At 36.5% G+C, this 23,497-nt stretch overlaps 1 protein-coding gene across 3 annotated transcripts in view; it reads left to right on the top strand.

The window, feature by feature from the left end:
- The window catches only part of TENM2 (teneurin transmembrane protein 2), a 1,283,414-nt gene that overhangs the window by 78,877 nt on the left and 1,181,040 nt on the right, over positions 1–23,497 (top strand). For all 3 annotated transcript variants that reach the window (XM_003900492.5, XM_021940242.2, XM_021940246.2), the window contains exon 2: positions 15,144–15,257. The gene's annotated coding sequence lies outside the window, so the exon portion shown is untranslated. The remainder of the gene's footprint in view (positions 1–15,143; positions 15,258–23,497) is intronic.

Consider the following 23,497-nt stretch of genomic DNA (forward strand, 5'->3'; position numbering starts at 1 on the left):
TTTGTTCAGGTTTCCACTTGTTAGGATGGAGCAGTGACTTCAAGGCTTTCTACAAGCCAGGCCAGAAAACAGAAGTTAAGGGTCAGTGTTAAAGTTTTGTTAAGTTTTGAGAGTGGAGTCTATGGCCTGTAACTGGCATTCTATAAATAATTGTTGACTGACCAACTGATTGATTCATATATTCTATGTTAAATATCTATCTAGGGATAGTTGACCGGGGGTGCAATAGATGTGACTTTTACAAACTCTGATAATTAAAATGTGTTAAAAGAAACATATTTTTTAAAAAAACACATGACTTTAATTAAAACTTTAAATAGCTATTGCTATTAGGTGTATTCTGTTTCTTAGAAAGTATACAGTTTTTGGCAAGGCATGGTGGCTTATGCCTGTTATCCCAGCACTTTGGGATGGTGAGGCAAGAGAATCACTTGAAGCCAAGAATTTGAGACCCCCCTGGTTAACACAGCAAGACTCTTTCTCTATAAAAAGTCATCCAGGTGTGGTGGTGCATGCCTGTGGTTACAGCTACTTGGTAGGCTGAGGTGAGAGGATCACCTGAGTCCAGGAGTTCAAGGCTTCAGTAAGCCATGACAGTGTCACTGCCCTCCAGCCCAGGCAACAGAGCAAGACCTTGTCTCTTAAGGGGGTGGGGGGGGGGGGGAGCAGGGGAAGGAAAAGAAAAGGAAAAGAGAAAGTGCACAGTTCATCTTACTTTCTAGACCATTTAAAACTACATAATCTTCAGTTCTCAAACTGTGGGCTGAGGTGACTGGGTGAGCTTCAGCAAACTCACTTGGGATCTACAAGATATTTCTAATATACAAGAAAAGACAGCACCTCCCAGTCTAAACTGCTACTATTAAGTTGTTTGGACCTAAATGCTTATTACATGAACTGTCAGGTAATTCTCTTGCCTTAGGGGAACCATGAAAATATTACTGAGACACTAAGGGTACTATGAACTGAGAAAGTCTGCAAACCTCTGATATAATCCATCATTTAAATATGAATATGTGGCATATGAATCAGAAAAGGTAACACTGGAATTCCCTCACTGTCATTAAAACATACAAAATGCAAACCTTAATGCACAAATCTCACTTTAATAAAGTAATGATGGACTATTTAGGAGTATTATTAGTCATTCCTAACATGTTGATTTTAGAAGCTCCCATATATGTCAACTTTTTGGAATTCATAGTGCATTGGTCAATAGAGAGAATGTTAATTAACAAGGGTGATAATGTTCCCATTCACCCATATAAACCTATTTATTCCATTATGTAGCTATTGCCAATTAAAGCTATACTGGATATACTTAAGAGGTTTTCAGACGAATGTTTCTGCTACCTTGTAGTTGAGGTGCCAAATGAAAGATCATACTTTGTAGTGGATAGTATAAACAATGTCCTTACATAGAAACATACACACATATATATGTTATGTCCCAAAGGCATTCAGAATTGAAGGCAAGCACCAGCAACACCTGGGAGCTGATAACCATTGAAAGCTGGTTACTAACAGTTACTGATACCTAGTTACTGATAGTTATTTGATACTTCAAATGCTTATTTGATAGAATAAGTACATTTCTTTTCCTTTTCTTTTCTTTTCCTTTTTTTTTTTTTGGAGATGTAGTTTTGCTCTTGTCGTCCAGGCTGGAGTGCAATGGCATGATCTCAGCTCACTGCAACCTCCGCCTCCCAGGTTCAAGCGATTCTCCTGCCTCACCCTCCCAAGTAGCTGGGATTACAAGTGGCTGCCACCACACCCGGCTAATTTTTGTATTGTTAGTAGAGGCGAGGTTTCACCATGTTGCCAGGCTGTTCTCAAACTCCTGACCTCAGGTGATCCACCAGTCTCAGCCTCCCAAAGTGCTGGGATTACAGGCATGAGCCACTGTGCCCAGCCTGAATAAGTAAATTTCTATATAGAATTTCTACTTATAATTTGTTTTAACTTATAAATCAAAAATTTTAAAATTAAAACAAATTCTATTTAGAAATTTACTTATGTGGCACTGCAGCCATGGATATATCTTTGTCAGATATTGTAGAAATATTGAAATATACCTTATATACTAACATTTTTCTTACACTTTGGTCCTGGTGGTACGATTAGAATTCCTTTACTACCTCTGCCTTGAAAAGTGTATCAACCATTGTTGCCCAATAGAAAAATAAGTTCACATAGATACATAAAGTACAATAGAAATACCAATATGAGCCACAAATATATTTTTTAAAATTTTAGACTATGTTAAAAAGCAAAAAGAAGGCCAGGTACTGTGGGCCATGCCTGTAATCCCAGCACTTTGGGAGGTTGAGGCAGGCGGATCTCCTGAGGTCAGGAGTTTGAGACCTGCCTGGCAAACATGGTGAAACCCTGTCTCTACTAAAAATATAAAAATTAGCCAGGCGTGGTGGTGAGCACCTGTAATCCCAGCTACTCAGGGGGCTGAGGCAGGATAATTACCTGAACCTGGGAGGTGGAGATTATGGTGAGCCAAGATCATGCCACCATACTCCAGCGTGATCAACAGGGAAAGACCCTGTCTCAAAAAAAAAAAAAAAAAAAGAAAGAAAGAAATACATTAAATTTAAAAATATATATATTTTATTAAACCTAATATACCTAAAATATTATCATCTCAACATGTAGTTAATGTAACTATTATTATTAAGATATTTTAAATGCTTGTTTTTGTACTGTGTCTTTGAAAGCCAGTGTGTGTGTTTTACATTTAACACTCAGTTTGGATTCGCCACATTTTTAGTGCTTCATGGCTGGCATATTGGACATCACAGGTATGGACTCTCTGTAGTAGAATCACCTGTTGTTGCTCATTAAAAGTTGATTTTAGCGAGCTTTTCCCCAGACTTAGAAAATTAGAATATTTGAGGGAGTGTCTAGGGGTCTAAAATTTTAAAAGTGTTCCAAGTGATTCTTCTACATGTTAACATTTAAGAACATTTTACTTCTGGGGTGGTGCATGATTAATCTCTCCTCAAAACACACACACACACATACACACATGCACACGCACACCCCGCCCCCCAAACACGAATGTTATTCCCCATTAATGCTTATTTTCTTGGAAGATAAAGTAAAGTCTCTTTCTTCTCTCTGCTTCTTCTTGAATAAACCCTAATGCTTCTATTACATGCATTTATTTTTTGAAATATATTTGTCAGTGGAAAGAATTCAGCTATTCTCCTTGAAAGAGTTCAGAGTCTGAGAATATGTGGTTTGCAAGGGTAGCCCATTGCTCAGATCACACTCATCCTAAAGTTGCGCATCTCTGTTCTAGTCAACTGGTGGCTATTTAATGCAATTTGCAATGGACACAGATAATTTAACAGGCACAATTTATTAGACAAACTTTTAAAAAGCAGAAGCATTTTCAGTGAATTCTATGCTCAAGGGTTGGTGAAACATTACTAAATATTTCCTGCATGGGTTTGGGACACTGAGGCAAATGGTAAGGATGACCACAATAATTTTTCTCACAGAGATAATTGATTATCACATCTACAGCAGTGACAAATGGTAATGTGAGTGAAAGAAAAGAGTAAAAAATAATAAACCCTCAAAAGGATCATTCAATCACTTTTCTAGAGGCAGGTAACTTTTTACACAATTCCTATTGGTAAAGCAAATACAAACTGAATTCTTGTGTTAAACGTGTTTACTTTTGCACCAAAAACAGTAACACAGACAGTGTGTTTCAATTAAAAGGAACCCTGGAGCAAAAATGTGTTACAGTCAGGGGTAGAAGCAGAGTGTATCATTATCTCGTAGGCACAGCAGTCAAGATAATGAACAGCTAAGAAGAGTGGACAATGGAAGGTGAAGTATGACTTGTCATGAAACTGTCAATAGAATCTGAGCTCACTTTCCATTAGTAGGTGCTATGAAATTGCAGGGATGTGCAGAACAACTGCAGAAATAACTAAAGTAAAAGTGGCTTGATCGCACTTAGTAATTTTAAGTCTGATGTAATATTTGCCATTGTTACCAAAAGCCTTAAAGCAGTGATTTCAATGTTTAATTCCTCTTCTATGAATTGGTGGTCTGAATTTTTCCTATATTGCTTTGACCTCGAAACAGAAATTCCTCAAGTGTTTTTCCTTTGAGAGAATTTTTTGTTGTTACTCTTTATCTTCTTTAGTATGGAATGTAATAGTTGAATATCGCTTGGATTTCTGTCTCTTCTGAAGGGTAATAGGGTATTTTATAAATTCAGCTGAGAGGTGGGTTAAAGGTAGATTGGGTTTAGGTAAAAATTGATTGCTACTGAACTGAGTTCAAGCATAAAAATCCCAAAGGGATAAAATCTAAATAGCGGACAGGCCAAAAGAAACATAAAATGAATCAGGTTAGATTTTAAATGAAAAATTCACTAAGATTCCATGTCCAAGAAGACACATTGGAAAAAAAATCTATGTCTGGTGAAAGAAATAATCAAGGAATTATAAATACTGTATAACTATTCTTGATTCATTAATTTATTCATTCAACATGGATTGGACATCTACCTACTTCATGCCAAGTGTTGTTCTGGATCCTGGGGACAGTGGAACAAGACAGGCAAGGTCTCTGCTCTGATGTAGGGAGACACACAAGAAATGTATTAAAAAATAAACAAAGAAAATAATTTCACATAGCAATAAGTTAGATGAAGAAAATATAATAGGGTATTGTGGTGGAGTGACTACGGGGCTTGCGACAGCTGATCAATGAGAATTTCTTGGCAGAGAAAATAGTTTAAATCCAAAGGGCGAAGGAGCTAGAAGGAGAGAGAAGGTCTAAATGGATCTGACTATTAGTACAGGAAGGATACAGAAAGAAGCTACGATCTTTCTGGCTTCCTCCTTAACGCCGAAATTCAACCTTCTTCTTTTGAAGAAGTCAGACCCCCTTCAAATCATAGATATTGAGAATTTTTGATGTAGGTCAACTGGTTTATTTCTTCCCACATCTTCTAGAAATGTCCAGTTGGTGGACACAGTGTGAGTTTCTAGACAGTTTCTCAGGTCTTTTTCACTCCCTATATTTCAAGTATAAGAATGTCTTTTGCCCCATGTTGGGCATCTCAGTGTCTGTTTCTGGAGCCACGTGTTGACTCTCCAGAGATAAACCTTGTGTCTTGCAGATTCTATGTATTCCGTGTCAGGCACGGAGTAGACACATGTAAATATTTTATTTTTAAAAGAAAAAATGAGAAAGAAGAACATCGCCCAAAGCCAAACTGCTAAATTATGTTCTCATGCACAGTTCCAGGAGTTGCCAAGCTCAAGGTCTAGGACTGGTTTCAAAAGCATTAACAAGGAAGTTTTAAAATTCCTGAGCCTTACCCTTGGAGATTCCTATTGAGTAGACCCAGAACGATGCCTGTGTATCTGCATTTTTTTAATGTTCTCTAATAGAACCTTATCATTAAACAGTTTTATGTCTGCTATTAGACCGGGGTGGGGGAATCTCATTTTTCTCTGTCAATGGCTTCCTTGACTTTAATTATTTGTTTTTTCACTCAGCCTTTCCAGTGGTATATTTGAACTACAGCCAACAATTAAGATTATTCTTACTGTGCTTAAGCATATGACAGGTACAGTAAAGGTATGTTTTGTTGTTGAAATTCAGAAGCCAAATAGGTCATTGTACAGGTCTTCTCCTTTGAAATATGTGCAAAATCTGCCCGTCTGAACCAGCTCCCATCCTGATAATGAAATCAGTTCTCTTAATAGCTAGAAAGTTTACAATTGAAACATATTTAATAGACTATATATTCACACCCTGAAAGCTTTGGATAGTTAGGATTTTAGATTAGAATTCAACTTTTTCTCCCTATTAAATGCCAGCCGGGCGAGTTGCATTAATGACGGTGGTTATGTTTGAATGTGAATGGGGGACATCTGGCGTTATCAGGAGATCAAACGTTGGGAGTCTGCATGATGACTCTCATCTGTTTGTCACCCAGCAGGTGTAATGGATGGCAGGCATGTGGGCTGTTTGCCCAAGTTAATGTACAGGCCTAATATATTGAGGGGAGAAGAAGTTTCCCCTACAATTTTAAAGTGTCACAGCCCAAGGTAGGTGGATGGGGGCCTGGGGGAGGGTTGGACTGGTGGAGTGAATATTTTCCGCTGCACCAATTTCTTGAGTAAAATCGCCGTTTTCTAGCCTACAGGCATTTCCCTTGTCCCGTTTCAACAAACTTCCACGGCCCAATTTGTTATTCAAAAATTTATGGAAAATGTATGTTAAAGTGAAAAGGGTACATTGTGCAGAAAAGGGAAGCAGCTTGTAAGCATATCATTATGCGTGAGCCATGGGGCCCGCAGATGGCACTTCTACTCAGAAACGAGAGTCGTGCCAAAAGCTGAACTCTAAATACATTTAAATCACATATCTTTACTTAAAAATGGAGTATTTTGGAAGGAAAAGCAGATGATATTTAAGTACACAAGTGGTATTCTTTTGTTCCTCATATAATAGAGCCCTTTACAAAAGTCGTTGCCTTCTAAGTGTGCAGTAAGCCTTTCATTCCTCAAATTCCCCAGAGGATTTAGTTGTAGTGCATGGCTCAGTTCTTAATAGGATTAACCATTGAGGTAGTACCTTGCTACGAGTACAACTCTTGAAGTATCCTTACAGTTATTGAAAATTAAAGGATTTGTTTTGATTACTATGTTCAGTGCTAAAAGCAAACCTTTGTTTTGCACATTAGAAATAGTAACAAAAAATTATCATGACATACGGGATTCTTATTTTAATTGAAAATAAATTTTGCTCTTAGACTGTGCCAATCTGTTAATTAATTAGGGGGAGGGTAACGAAAGGATGAAGGCATTTGTTGGCTGCTTCTGAAAATATTTATTTTTTAATACAATAATTATGCTGATTTCTTGTTTAGACGGTGGTTATATTTACTATTACTAGAGAATTTGCATTTTAAAGGGTGCAGTTCATGTCGGTAAGACTAATACAGTAAATAATCAGGTCACTTTTATTTTTTTTCATTTGGAAGACTGGCATTATTTCTACTGGCACCTTATACAATGAGTATTTAGCTCGGAAATTGATTTTGAATGTGTATCCCTAACTTTTATTGATGCCATTAGATCTGACAGCAATATGATTAAAATACATTGTGTGTATTTAAAAGTTTAGCACATAATCTTTTATTTTAATAATCTAACAGCTTGATCTGTTTAATGATTGTACTTTTAGAAAATACAAAACTATAATTATATATACGACATTTGGTATACGGATCTTTAATTTTCAAAATATTGCAAACACATGTTATTTCTACAATTCTCTGCCCCTTCTTCACTTTCTTCTTCTAAAATATTCCACATACAGTAAATTCCTTTTGATTGTAATGGCCTGCAATGAGTTGCTGTGTATATGTGTGTGAGGGAGAAAGGATGTGTGTGTGCAGACACACACGCGTATGAGTAGTGTGAATGAGGGACAGAAATATGAATTATTTTTAAAGAAATACGATGCCATTATTTTCAGCTAACTACAAATAATACATGGTGATGGCTAATACCGTGTTGATAAATAGAAGTCCAGTGGGAATTACTCTTAATGCAAAGATAGGAATCAATTCTGGTTATTGGTACAGTGCTCATTTCCAACTGAATTCCCATAAAGCCCACTTAAAGATGCTCCAGAAGGGTTTATTCGTGGGCTGGATAGCTTACTGCGCTTACTGTGAAAATTTATCATAGACAACACTAGTCAGAATTTGTGTATTTGGAAACCAAATTCCTTACAAACGGAGCACATTAAGCTTCCTTCTCTTTCTTTTGTAGTTATACTGTATCGCTTTCAGTGGAATGCTGCAGTTAGTGTGCATTCTGCTGTCATTTTGTAGCTCTGGTTGATTTCATCAAGGATGATTGCTTGTTGATGAACTATTTTAAGTGGTCAGCTCATTTGATCTCTGTTCACTTGCTCACTTGAGTAAGTCTCCCTGGGTGGTGTGAGTGCTGTGCAAGGGAGTACAGGAAAGAGTTAATTTGCCTCCATATTAAGGAGTGAATATGATGAACAACTGGATGAATCTTTGAGGGATATTGTGGGTGATAGTTGAGGGGATCAGATCAACAATTAAATAGGTTTCTCATGGACAAAGGTTAAATATCATAATTACTATATTACCAAACCAAGGAGTAGGATGGGGCCTTAGTTAAGGAAAGCCAGCTTCCATACACAAAGGTCAGACTCTTTTGATGATTTAACAAGCATCCTTATTCCATGGGTTCTTTCCTGTCTATGCACATTTAAAAAGAGATGATGAGATAACACGGTGAAACCCCATCTCTACTGAAAAATACAAAAAACTAGCCGGGCGAGGTGGCGGGCGCCTGTAGTCCCAGCTACTCGGGAGGCTGAGGCAGGAGAATGGCGTGAACCCGGGAGGCGGAGCTTGCAGTGAGCGGAGATCCGGCCACTGCGCTCCAGCCTGGGCGACAGAGCGAGACTCTGTCTCAAAAAAAAAAAAAAAGATGATGAAAATTTTATGTATCTCCTTATGTATTTCATGAACAAATCAAATGTCCCAGAATGTTTCAATGCAAATCAAATCCCAAGCAACATCGTTTGGCAGTTTTTAATTTTTGTTAATGATTTCAAATTTCCTGAAAATGAGCCATGTACATCCCTCAAAATAAAGAAAATAATCAGCAAGAGATTCACAGTTTCTAGTGAGACCTACAGGTTTCTGCTTATACTAATTTTTCTTCAAAAATGGTATTTTGTATTCTAAGCCATTCGGTAAATGAAAACAGTCCTTATATGATTTAGTACTCATTTGATTGCACTCTAAGCCTCTATATGAGTACTATTTTATATACTTTAGCAAAAGCAAATGAATCTCAACTATCTATGAATTAATTATAATTAGTGACCGATTTAATGTTTTCTTTTACATTCCTTTTTATATGTATTCATCTGAAACAAACATTATTCTAGGCATGCAATACACAATTATTAGTTCAAGTTGAAATGATTCTGTATAAAATTGGTCTCATATTTATTCATTCAGAAAATAAGCAGGGAGAGAATGCATATTTTATAAAACTTCAGTAATTTCTGTACCAGATATCCCTTAAGTAAAATAAGATTTGACCCTTTCAAAATTGCTTAATGAATCGATATTACATAGAATATCTTTCTAAACTTCTGCAGATTTTTTTTTCCTTTTTTTGAAGCCTTTGAACATAAGCTTTGTCACAGATCCTGCATTTGAATGTTGAAAATATGATTGTGTTTTGATTGGCTTGGTGCATCTTTAAGATAGAAGCCACGTATTCTGAGCAAAGTCATGCCAACATTTGACAGATTATTGTGGAAATCTCTGGATGAAAGAGAGGGTGAGTTAAATTAATTAAAATGCTGTCCTAAAGAGTGGAAACTCCAAGATTCCATTTAACAAGAATAAGACACTTTTTTGAACAGAAGTGGTTTTGGAGTGAATAAAACATATTATAAAAAAATCAAGGTGTGCTATTTTAAGTTTATTCTAAGCATATCTTTTCATTACTCTTTGGCTGCCCATAATTTCTTTATGATGTTGGTCAGGATCACCAAAGACTATGCTCTGCTCATTCATCTCTAACATACACTCGACAGTTCTCTAATCTATTTGTCATAACCACAGTGGACCTTCAGATCCTGAGGGAGGCTTCAGGAGCCTCTGGATGTTTTGAAATATTTTTCTCCCAGCCCTTTCCTTCTAAGATCCAACTTGGCTAGCTTGAGGATATCAATGAATTTCAAATAGCATTTGTGATGAGGCCACTTGCTCCACTGTGCAAATTTGCCATGGAAAGCAAATACAATGTGACATCCTTCTCCTTCCTCCGGAGCCTCAGGACCACATCCACAGCACAGTGGTAGGTTCTCCACAGCACATCGGTCAAACACTTTCCTCAGGATAAAGAAAGTGAGGTGCATTGAACAACCATAACTTTAGTAGAGAGACTTCTTTACCTAAGGAAGAGTTGTATTTTAGGCTGCTGTAATTTAACAGCCTCACTGTTCTTAAGTGACGTTTGATGTGTCTTTCTGAAGTTTAATAGTAGGTGGCAAAATTGCATGGGTTGGCTTGCAGCTTATATTTGAATACACCTTCCTTAGCATGTGACACAGGTCCTTAAACAGCATTAGTGCCCAGTCACAATCATGCAGACTTCATAAATACATAGGACATCTGTGTTCTTTGTTCACCACCAGTATCGCCTAGGAAAGGGCTGTTCTGTAGAAAATAATGTGAGCCACATGTGTTATTTTAAATTTTTAGTAGGCATATGATAAATAATAAGAGAGAGGAAAGCTGGTGAAATTAATTGTATTCATATATTTTATTTAACCTGGGATACCAAACCTTATCTTTTTAATGTATAACCAAAGTAAAAATGTTATTGAGCTATTTTGCATTTTTTATACTAAATCTGTCAAATCTGGTATGTAATTTATACTTGCAGTGCATGTCATTGCAGAATACTCACATTTCAAATGCTCGTCAGTCACATGTAGCTGGTGGCTACTGTATCACACAGTGCAGACCTGGAGCTTGAAGTGGTATCACATACATAATCATCACTCAACTAAATATTTCTCAAATAAATGAGTGAATAATATGAGTTGACTGGTTTTGGCATATACAGACCAAGTAATAATTTTCTGTTATAAAATTATTTTATTGTGGGTCCAAATGCCTCATTATAAAATTTCTGTAGTAAGTAATATAGAGATCTTTTATTCAGACTTAGAATATTTCTTTCTGGAATAAGACTGAAGTTCTAAAACAGTTATATGAACAGTAGAATGCAAAATGGCTTGAGTATTCTGAAATTCATTTGTTTGAACTCATCATTTCATTTTCTTCTGCTGTGTGGAATGAAACTCATATGCTCGTATTTTTATGTCTGTGAAATCTGTATTTTTATTCATTAGAAAGAAGTCAATTAATTTGCATTTACTAATCTCCCATTCCTCACATTGTAATATCATTCTCTTTATATCTAAAGGGAAAATTGTTAATATTTCTTTTAAGCCTATAAACTTAATTTCCATTAAGGGAGCTGGTAGTTTGAATGAAGATAACAACATCTTGCAAGTTTTATTCCTATTGTCTGGATTTTTATAGGTTTTTCTAGATCGCTTTCATTTGTGGCATTTGTGTAAGATATGTAGTCTGGTGTTTGCTTAATTTTTCTGATTTATATGTTTAATGGTAGCAAAGTTCATCTAAATGATGCAAATTAAAGAATCTCCAAAATTTTCCCCAAATGTCAATAATGTTTAATTATTTTAAATTGCTCATCTGATACTACTTTTAAATAAGGTATTTGAATATCTCAAATTTTCTACAAATATTAAATGGAAAGTTAAAATAATTTGATTGAATCAAAAGGGGACCCAGATTAACTGGCATCAACAATCTAGAAAGTACATTTCCAATAGACAAAAAGCTTTGAAATAAAAATCAATGTATAGCATAGTCCTACTTATACACAATTTTGTCTATTCCAGGTAAATTTATTTATAGAGAGATGTCTAGAAGGATGCTCGCCAAAGTGTAAGCAGTGGTTATCACTGGCTGATGTGATTTTGAATGATGTTTACTTACTTTTTATTCAGCTGAACCATTTAGATAGTTTTATAATGATGCTAAAAAATATTCAAAAATAAGCTTGAAAATATAGATCAGATCGCATTGTTGTCACAGAAAATTTGACATGTGAACTGTAACAGAAATTTCTATGTCAGAAAAACTATAAATTTGAGTTTGCCTAGTTCTGTCGTTTAATTAATAAGGTATTTAATTTCAATCAACATATAAGCTTTATCTGATACATCTTAATGTAGATGAAAACCTAGTAAATAACATTTGTTAAATGTACTGTCTTAAAGTGTGCACCATTTGTTATTGAATATTTGATGAGTGAAATATACTAGTCAAAAAATCTTTCTCATGTATTCATTTGACAAATATTTATTTATTTATTTATTTATTTATTGAGATGGAGTCTTGCTCTGTTGCCCAGGCTGGAGTGCAGTGATGCGATCTCGGCTCACTGCAAGCTCGGCCTCCCGGGTTCACACAATTTTCCTGCCTCAGCCTCCCAAGTAACTGGGACTACAGGCGCCCACCACCACACCTGGTTAAATCTTTTCTTTTTTTTTTTTTTTGTATTTTTAGTAGAGACGGGGTTTCATCGTGTTAGCCAGGATGGTCTCGATCTCCTGACCTCCTGATTTGCCTGTCTCGGGCTCCCAAAGTGCTGGGATTACAGGCATGAGCCACCGCACCCAGCCTCATTTGACAAATATTTATGATGCAAATAACAAAATATGGTGTGAGTCTGATAGTTTGGAAAGTTGTGGATTTTTATGTGACTCTATTTCACTAATCATAATAAATATTAATAACAGCTACTTTTTATTATGTGCCATTGTGTTAAGTGAATAATCTATATAATCTTTACCGCAACCCTTTGAGTTAGATATTATTATTATTGTTATTATCCCTATCTTGGCCAGGAGGAATCCAAGGAACACAGAGGATTATAACTTGTCTAGGATCATATGACTGTTAAGTGTTTCTGTCAAGTGTGAAGACCAGGCAGTTGAACTGTAGCGCCTGGTTATTCAATCATTACACTGTACCCAGTGTTCTACTGTACACAGATCATGCTTGGTTTGTCTTTGATATTTTAGCATCAGGCTTTGAAATGTTTTACATTTATAATTACATTACATAGATTAACTAAGCACCGAACATTTTTATATTGCCTAAAATGGACAGTCATCTTATTAGTTTTGTTACTATAGGTAATTCTTAACTTATCTTTAGACTAAATTGGTGATCTAGCTGAGACAAGTATCTGACCCTACCACAGGTCCCTCTGCACGCAGGTCCCAGATGAAGTTCAGTGACTTGGCCAAGGCTTCACAGTTAGTCGGTGGGAAGACACACAAGTCCTATGTGCTTCTATTTGTCAGGCATCATTATTTTATACATTTGTACTATCCTAATTATAAAAGTAATTTTTTAAATTCAACCCATTTGTAGGACTCCTTCAAAATATTCTTGCAATTTTATTTAGTAATAAAATTGTTAAATTGTGGCTCTTAATAGCATTACAAACTAATATTCAAGAGAGATTAAAGGATCAGAACTGCACAAGTGAGTAAACAGACTTGATTATAAGGACACCTAATTATTCCAAGGTAGGATATAATTAAGTGCTAAAGCTGTGTGATATAAAGACAATAAAGGCTGCAGTGTTTCTAAGGAGGGAATCAAAGAACCATATTCCTTTGCTGGGCTCTGCTTGCCAAGTTGAAGACTTGAAAAGTAAAACAAAACAAAGCAAGTTTACACAAGGTCTTACAGTTTTGTCTAGTCTTGTCAATTTGTCTTTTAAAGACACATAATCTTGATTAGTCAATCCTATATCTACCATTCTCAAATAATCATATACCGAGGTAACGTATTAATAATAAGGAAACTAGCTTAAAAAGGAAAGTAAAAATAGATGGTAATTATCCTTTGTTGTGTGCCAGAAGCATCTTCTTTTGATATTACTCAGTTTTGTGGTAGGCACTGGCTCCCCATTTTACAGATAAGAAGATTGTGGCTCAGAGGATTGAAGGGACATTGAATGAGGTTGTGCTTATTAGTGAAGGAGATCATCCAAATCCTAGAGTGCTATGGTTTTAATTCCATTCTCCCCACTGCATTTTGATGAATCGCTCCCCGCCACCCGCCCCCCCTCCAGTCGTCTGGAAGATCAGGATACTAGCACTCACGCTTTTATTCCAGATTGTCAGGTGTCTTTGTGGAGGGCAGAAGGGCTTCTCAGAGTGGTTGGGAAGATGCAGCCATCAGTCTTAAATTGCTGCTTGACCTTGTAAGGAGGGTGTCTAAGAATATAGTATGCAGCTGTGGCTGGACAGAGGCACTCAAGATGGGCTCAGGCAAGCTGGCGCTTCCCAGCTCATTAGAGAATCCTACATACTGCCTTGGACAGGCCAGACAAGGCGGGGCTTGTTGTGTTGACATGCGGAGGAATACATTTAGCATCCAAGATGAGAATGACTTGAGCAAAACAGAGAAATTAGAGCTAATTGTTTTCAATTATTGTCGCTCCCGTTTTTCAACCTCTCTTTTTTCTTCCACTTCGTCACTGCTCCAGTTTTACTTGCCAGAGGAGGAGGAACTTAATGAGTCACTTAATGATGTCTTGGTGAGGTTTAGTTTGATGTGTTGCCTTTTTTGGCCTTGGTTGGTGGGGAGGGCAGGGAATTGCTTTGTGCAAAGGCGTCAGTCATTAGGAGATGAACCCAACACGTCTATTGATGAAGTTGAGACATGTAGCCTTGGAATGGTGGTAACAACAGTGACAAGGACAGCAGACATGTATTGGAGGAGTATTATGTGCTGAGCACTGTGCCACATGCTTTCATGGAATTTTATATTTTATCTTTGCAACACTTCTATGAAATAGGAGCTATTATATTCCAGTTTTCAGATGATTAAACTTATTTGCTTAGAGCAAGTTGTGTTGGGATCACTGGGACCTTCCTGTTATATGATATACCCCACATGCTATTGACAATGGTATTAGCCAGTAAATATTTAAATTTAAAAGTCAGCAAAATCATGCTTAAGTTGTATGGATGAGCAAACTGTACATTTTAAGATGAAATAAATTATTTGTAAATCTGAAGAGCAAACATAAGGTCTGTATATTGCTAGAAAGATGCGTCTGAACTATTCTCTCATTCTAATACTGTGTATTTCTGCATTTGTAGTATAAACTGCATCAACTTTAAAGGATAACAAATAGATATTCCATAATTGTGATAATGTATCTTAATAGTAATAGTGTACCATAATCAGAGTGACTTAACTAATCAATATGTTTTATACCATATTTTACACTCCTCTATTGAAAGATATTCTTCAAGAGATAAGGAGTGCAATTTAGTTCATTTAGCTCCTAATTCCAACTTTCCTACATTTTGAAGATGTATGGTATTCATTTGCATTTTTGGGGGTTTGCTTTATGTGCTCATTTGGGTCTTACCTATTTTCTTTTTCATTTTAACAGTTACATCCAGCTTTTTCTTGCCTAAGCGGTCTCGGGCTTGCTTCGTCATTTGGCTTTGCTGTGGAGCACTCCTGTAAAGCTAGCTGAATTGTACATCGAAGATCCACCCTTTTGGTGAGTGGAATCATAGCTACAATTTTGTGTTTTGCTCTGCCTCAAGTTGTGTTTGCATTGTTGATCAAAGTGCTTTCATACAGGGTGCAAAATTGGGCCTTTCCAGCTCTGTGCAAAAAAGGATTTTCTTTTTCTTGTGGACAAAAGTAATTTGTACGGCCATTTTCTGTCTTTGAAATTTGCTATTGTCTCTCCCCCTCCCTACCCAATTGAATGACTTTACAATTCTTTAGTCGCACATCTGCCCCTTTTCTACCTGGATAGATCCCCCTGTGACTCCCTGCACCTCACCCCACCAAATAATTTGGTCACCACAGTTTTCTTATTAGCTATCTGCACATAGAAATAAAACGTGCCGGTTGTGATTAGCCAGGTTACATAGCATCACATCATAGAGTGCAAAGGCCTTTTGGATGGAAAAACTTGGCCCTCTTAATCTGTTAAATGTTGTTAATCTATACAGGCCATAAGACAGCAAGCAAAGAGAAAATCATTAAGCTTTTCTCATGTTCCCGGTTAAATCATTTCTGCTTTTATGGCCCCTGAACTGGTGTTCTCCATATATTTCGACGTCATCTGGTCCTCTATATCAATTGTTTCTCTCAGGTTCTTTCTTAAGATACCTACAACCACTTTTCTCTGGTCCTCTGCTGTTTAGAGCTTGCTTTTATCTTTTCACAGATCAAATCCTACCAAGATGGCTCATTTTTGGGTGGAACAACTAAAGGGTTCTATAAGGACCATTAATGCACATGCAAGTTTAATTTGAGGTCGTGACATCTGACTAAGCTAGAACATCAGCTACACCATATTTTTAGTAAATTGAGTATATATAGAGACTTTATGGTGAAGGATAAGGTGTAAGAGGAGATATTAAAAACTCATAAGTAATTAGACAAACCAGTGGAAAATAGATCTGGATTAAGTCATTTTTCTTCTTCTTCTTCTTCTTTTTTTTTAACTCTTGATTCCTAGCAGAAATTTTTCTGCGAAAATGAGACATTAGTGAAGACTACGTCTTAGGCGGTTGAGGAAGTAGAAACGGTATAAGGACAAGGTGAAGACATGATTATGATGGAGGTGTTCATAGTACAATAATCAGCCTGGTTGAAACAGTCACTTTAGAAAGTACGTGAGGAACAGATTATATAATTCCTGAATAGGAATCTCATGAAGCTGTGGTGACGATTAAATGAGATAATGCAATAAACTACCTAGCCCAGTATTTAGACAAATAGTTAGGGATAAACGAATGTTGACAGCAGTTCTAGCTCCATTTTGCTGGCGAAGAAACTGAAGTCCAAGCAACATGTTTGAAATCTACCTGTCTACCATGGCTAATTTTTCACATTCTTTTTGCTGGCTCCGTACGTTTTCATGGATGTGCGGCCTGAACAGGGAGAATCTTCCATTAGAGTGGTAGCAGTTCTGTTAGGATTGTATTGTGTTTTCCTTCTGATACAGGCATTCAATTTAATAAGCAGTGCTCAGTACACCTTACCTTTCTCTGAAGAATAGTTGTTCCCAGTGTCTTGGAGGCCAGCTTCAAATTGGCTGTGCAACCCTGCCTTGGTTAGAAGGCAAGGTGAATAGTTCACAGACCAGGTGCCATTCTTTCCTGGAAACATCCCCTAGTGCCACTTGCTGTTGTAGAAGCTTGGGTCTGTTTTTGCTATTGTTCTTAACGAACTCTAACCAAGTGGTTAGGAAATCCGTTATAAATGCCGAGTTGTCAATTTTGGAAGAAATAGGAAGGCGTATGGTGAAACAGACACAAGACTCTGGCATATCCTATGCTAACCCATCTGTCCTCTCCCAGCAAGTAACAGACCAGAAAACTACAGACTTAGAGAGAGAGAGAGTTTCATGGGGGAGAACCTGGTAGAATGGAGCCTGCCATGGCAAATGAAGCCTTCGTTGAGGCTTCTTAGAGGGTTTCCCCATTATACCCGACAACCATCCCCTATTTTTCTCTTTGTGGTTCATCATCCTAACCTCATCATCTAATTTAATCTTCTAACTCAGTTTTCTGGTAAAATGTAACAAGATGGTTTTTTGGTGCATGGTGATTGGGAAAGTAGGCAGAGGATGGTAAGGAATGGCATGGGGATGCGGGAAGAAAAAGGAAAGTCTGCATGGTTCTGGGAACTTCCTTGAGAATAAAAGCAAACCTCAGAATCTCAAGTTTAGAAGATGAAAGCTTGAACAACTTGCTAAGTTCTCAGGTGTTTTACAGTGACCTGGCTAACAAGCTGGCCTGCACATTCATTCAATTCTTTCGTAACGTGTTGCCGTCATGTGATTAGGGCAGTATTTTCATAATTCACTATTGCAACCAAAAATGTTTCAAATTATGGCTAAATAACAAGCCAGTCATTGATGCAAGGCCTGGCTTGCAGAAAACTACGACGAACTTTTAGAAAAACTTCCTCGTGCTAACTGCCTGGCATTACATTTCATTGAACCTGTTTTCAAGAAATACCCACCTACTTGCAAAAGGACCGTGCAAGGCTTTTGCCCTCTGCTGCTCATTTAGAGTGTCACTCTGAGCCCTAGTAGAATAAATGAGAATAGCTTTGCCAGGCAATAAGGGGCTTTATAAACATAAGCCAGTCTTTTCCCAGGTTTTCAGTTCCCAGACCACCGCTGGCTCTTTCCTTTTCACGTAAGCTTATGCCTGAAGTTTTAAATGCTATTCTCTTTGCTTTTTAAGAGGCAGTATCCTAAGGTATACAGCTTTTCTGGCCAGGGATCTACCTTAAACATTTCCATATGGCTTCTCTTGCTTAATGAAGTTGTGTATAGAGTGGTTTTTATTCCATGTTGGATTGAGAGAAAACACTAGGTATAAATGTAGATCCTTATAGTTCTAGGGCAGTCGCACCTACTTTCAACCAGAATAGGATGAAATGTAAGAAGTGCTTCTTTCATCGTCACTAAAAATATGATTTTTGTTGTTTTTCACTGTTTAAAATGTGAAGATAAAAGAGAAAGACAATGAAAAATCATAGGAAAGAATCCGAATACTTTTAAAGGTTGCCTTTAATAAGAGTTAAACAAAGCACCTATTTTTCAGATATTATTAAAATGAAACCATACTTTAGGGAGAAGTTTGAAGAAAATCAAGAGACCTAAATAGGGAATATGTTTTAGGCAGTGCATCCTGCTGTGGCGTGATGTGTGGATTTAACTCCCTATCAGTAGAATACAAGCTGATGTTTTTGCTTTTCTTCCTGTTTAAATGGTTCATAATAGTCGCTGTGTACTAAATATATAAGTGACCGAGTCTCTTTTAAGAAATAAGGTTAACGCATTTTTCTCTAGTATAAAATCCATTTCCATATAAATACTTAAATTATTAGCATCCTGTTGAAAGTATTACACTGAGCTCTTTTTTCCTTTTTGTTTTTTTCAGCATAGAAATGCCCTTTAATACTCAACAGCTAACCTTCAAGACGAGTGCATTTTGAGTTGTTTGGTTTTTATTGTTATTATTATTATTTTTTTGACGGAGTCTCACTCTCTGTTGCCCAGGCTGGAGTACAGTGGTGTGATCTCAGCTCACTGCAACCTTCATTTCCTGGGTTCAAGTGATTCTCCTGCCTCAGCCTCCCAAGTAGCTGGGATTACAGGAATGCGCCACCATGCCCAGTTAATTTTTGTATTTTTAGTAGAGATGGGGTTTCACCATGTTGACCAGGCTGGTCTCGAACTCCTGACCTCAAGTGATCCACATGCCTCAGCCTCCTTAAGTGCTAAGATTACAGGCATGAGCCACCATGCCTGGTCTGAACTGTTTTTTAAACTACACTATATGCCTGAGTTGCTTCTTAATATTGTGAGATTTACAACAGGTTTTCTTTAAATATTTCATGTTTCATCCCATCAAGTCATGTAGTACTACATATTTCACAAAATATTTTCTTGGAAATGTAAAGAATAAAATAGAACTTAGTGTAACTAGAACTAATATAGGATGCCCGTGGTGTTTAAATGTAACAATTATCATGGGAAAATGGAAAAAGGAACAGCTATTAAATATATGCCATACACCATTTTTAAACTTTTTTTCTTTTTAGCATAAGTTATGTTATTTAACCATCAAAAGTAAAGTCTTCTTTAATCCTGAAAACTGAGCTCCCAATAGGTTAAATATCTTTCTCAAGTTTGTACAACTGGTGGGGAGGAAAACCATATTTTGTCATTCAGTCTGTTACTCCAGATACTAATCTATTGTTTGGACTTTTTGGACAAGAAAATAATGAGATTATTCTAGAAAAAGACATACATTATCATAAAGAATATGATCAGATAAGAATTAATTATGTATTTTAAAATCATGCATTGTTTGTTTAAATTCCCATTGTCACTTATGCTGAAGTGTGAATAGTGTTCTCATTTACGTTTGTCAACTACTATTGGGATGTAGATTTTGGTTTACAAACCTTTTAGTGTATGAATCAATAAGGTATTTCTAATATGAACTAAGAAAAATAATTATAAAACATCACTGAAAATTTTAGGTAGCTCATTTGGAAAACTGAGAGGGAATCTCTTTGAATGGCTCACTTTACTAGCACAAAACAGTTATAAAAAAGGCAAAGTAGTCCATAGGTGTTTGTTGTATCATTGGAACTATGCAAAGCAGGAGGAGCAAATAGAATAGAATTTGGGCAGAATCAAGCATTTTAACTAGGTGTTGAGAAAATATAAGAAAAATAAATTATAAATCTATTTTGACTAGAACACTAAAAGATAAAAAAATTATTAGATGTTAATTTAATATAAACTAAATATAATTATATATAATATAAACTATAAGTAAGTCAAAGGATTATAGTTAAGGTCTTTGAGTGGGTATATTTGTGTGTATACATGCATACCATACTCAGGTCAATAGAACACAGGTTACAAAAGTGGGAATGTTGGGCCGGGTGCAGTGGTTCACACCTATAATCCCAGCATTTTGGGAGGCTAAGATGGGTGGTTCACCCGAGGTCAGGGGTTCGAGACCAGCCTGACCAACACGGAGAAACACTGTCTTTACTAAAAATACAAAATTAGCCAGGTGTGGTGGCACATGCCTGTAATCCCAGCTACTCGGGAGGCTGAAGGAGGAGAATCTCTTGAACCCGGGAAGCGAACGTTGCGATAAGCAGAGATCGTGCCATTGCACTCCAGCCTAGGCAACAAGAACAAAACTCTGTCTCAAAAAGAAAAAAAAAAAAAAAGAAAAAAGTGGGCATGTTAATAAGGATAATGGGTATAATATTACAATCATATAGAGAAAGTAAATAAATACCATTAATTCTTGTTATTCACAACAGTAATGTTCCGTAAAGTCTCCATGAACACAGAATTAGCAAATACGGAACTATTGCTCCTCTGGGAAATAGAGTTAGGAAATGGTAAACCTCTGGTCACAACATTTTCATCAACAAACCAACAGATCAATGCATAACCTTGCTTTTCGTGTGCTTCTGTTTAAAGACATCTTATTGAATATAAACTATTGATTTCTTAACATTGCAGTCATGGTCAATACACTACAACTTTTGCCTGAGCAAAGCTTCTCCAGCACAGCCTTTTTGTGCTTGGGATCTCTAGATAGCACTGCAGCACCATGCTTGGGGGCCGTGTTAGACAGTGACATCACCAACAGCACAAAATATGAAAAACGTGGGACTACCTAGAGAGGGAAAAAGACACTTGTTTGCAGTGTGAGAGCTGAAACGAAGCAGAGCATCACCTTGTTACCCCTCAGCTGGAGCATGCATGCTGGATTATTCAAATACTTTGGCCCTCTGCACATGTCCATCAATGACCAAGAAAATGCTATTAGTGTCTATTCTGGGGTTTCAAATAAATTTTAGTCCATGGGCAAATTCACAAATATGGAATCCACAAAGAAAATGTCTCTCTGTCTTTGTCTTTTTCTCTCTGTCTCCCTCTCTTTCTACATACATACATACGTATATATTTACACACACACATATATATTTACACATATATATTTATATATACACATACATATATATATATAATTCTCTATTTTTTTTTTTTTTTGAGATGGAGTTTCCCTCTTGTTGCCCAGGCTGGAGTGCGATAGCGTGATCTCAACTCACTGCAACCTCCGCCTCCCAGGTTCAAGCAATTCTCCTGCCTCAGCCTCCTGAGTAGCTGGGATTATGGGCATGAGCCACCATGCCCGACTAATTTTGTACTTTCAGTAGAGATGGGGTTTCTCCATATTGATCAGGCTGGTCTCAAACTCCCGACCTCAGGTGATCCACCCGCCTCGGCTTCCCAAAGTGTTGGGATTACAGGCATGAGCCGCCACACCTGGCCTAATATGTATTACTATATTTTATATATATATACATAATAATATTCAGACAATTCACATGGGTATATGAAATGTCTTAACATAATTTTTGAAGTGGATTTATAAAGTTTGTCTTTGAACTTCTTGCTAAACAAAGCCCAAATTGAAATGTGTTCCTTTGATATATCTATGTTGCCTAGAAGTACTGTAGCTACTTGGAGGAAACAAAGATTTCTCTAATGCTTAGGTCTGATAGAAATTTCTCACATGAGCCTTCATATGAAAAGGTATTGTAGTACAACCAATATCATCTGTAAACTAAGTCCAGCAGTGGGCCTTCTACAACTACGTCTTAAAGGATGTTCCTGATGACAGTATAACGAACATAGTTATATGTGGATTAAATTGAAGTTCAGACAGACAGCTTTTCATTGGTCCTGCATGATTCAAGGTTAAAACTTGAAATGAGTAAATGTTGCGTATCTTACTGGTTACCTTCCACAAGTGCAGCATCTTTCATTTGTAAATACTTTTTATAAATTGAGTAGAAGATAATTGGGATGGGTGTCTAAAATATTGATCTTCTCTTTCACATGTTTTTAATAATCCATAAATGATAAGATGTCGGTATTGGTCTTCTAGGCAAATTATCAAAGATGTTTTTTCTATTATCCTTGGTGTTGGTGACGGTGTGGTGTGGGGAATTGCTAACCACTCTCTATGGGAAGGAGAAGTGCTGAGGATCTAAAAAGGCTTACAACTTTTGAACCTGTTATTACACATTTAACATTTTACGCTAAGAGAAGAATCAACACGGATAGAAAGATATATTTAAAAGATGTTACTTAATGAATGATTTGAAATAGGAACCATTCTTCCACTCCTTCACCTTGGCACTGTGTGGTTGCCATTTGTGCACACTTACCCCACCTCTGTGTGGTCTTGCTTCTCACAGCTGCTCCTGTGATTCTCGTGGGAAGCCTTTGCTCGGGATGCTAAAATAAATAAATAGATTAATGCATAAATAAGTAAATAAATATATAAAATAAAATAGAAGCAATTTGAAAACAACCTAGAATTCTACAAATAAGGGCTTGATTGAATAATGACATCCAACTGTCGAAGTGCTAGATATTCCTGAAAAATGTATCTTCTCAAAGAATATGTAGGAGTATAAAAATACCTTTCTATATTGTTTTTAAAAGGATGTGTAACCCAATCCCAGTATCGTTATATTAAAAATGTACCAAAAGACCATTTTTTTAAAAAAAGGCAGAAAGGACATACCAGAAAATGTTAATTGTGGTTATTTCTGGGAAGAGAGGGAATGGAGCATTTGTATTTTCCTATGCTATTTTAGTATATTTTTCTGACTTTCTACCACAATTTTATGTTACTGATCACATATTAGCATATGACACATTCTAATCAAATTGAGAAGTTTATCTTGGATGTTAAGCCATTCTACTCCTACCAACAATATAGATATCTTATTTTTATGAGAAAGATTTAATATCTTCAAGCAGAAGATGGTGCTATTTATATCAAGTATTATGGACAGCCAACATAAAGGGGAAAACATACCTTTAGAAAACAAAAGACATGATTTTTTTTCACTTTCATTTGGATCATAAATCAAGATATTTATGATCCAAGATATTGCTTCCTGGGTATTGCTGACATAACCTTTCTCATTTCATACCATTATTAACTTAAAAATTAATCTACTAAGTGTCCTTTGTGTGCCTTTTAGGAGAATATAGTGAGTTAAATAATATAAATGTTTTTTAAAAGTTTCTAAGCCTTTTTTTGCTTTTTAAAAGTTTCAGTTACATTGGAAGAACTAGTCGGTTCTTTAAAAAATAAATAATATGAAACTCAGAGCAAAGAGTTATTGTAGTTATTATTGCAGGCA

Source organism: Papio anubis, chromosome 5, assembly GCF_008728515.1.
Source record: "Papio anubis isolate 15944 chromosome 5, Panubis1.0, whole genome shotgun sequence".
NCBI classification, from domain to species: domain Eukaryota; kingdom Metazoa; phylum Chordata; class Mammalia; order Primates; family Cercopithecidae; genus Papio; species Papio anubis.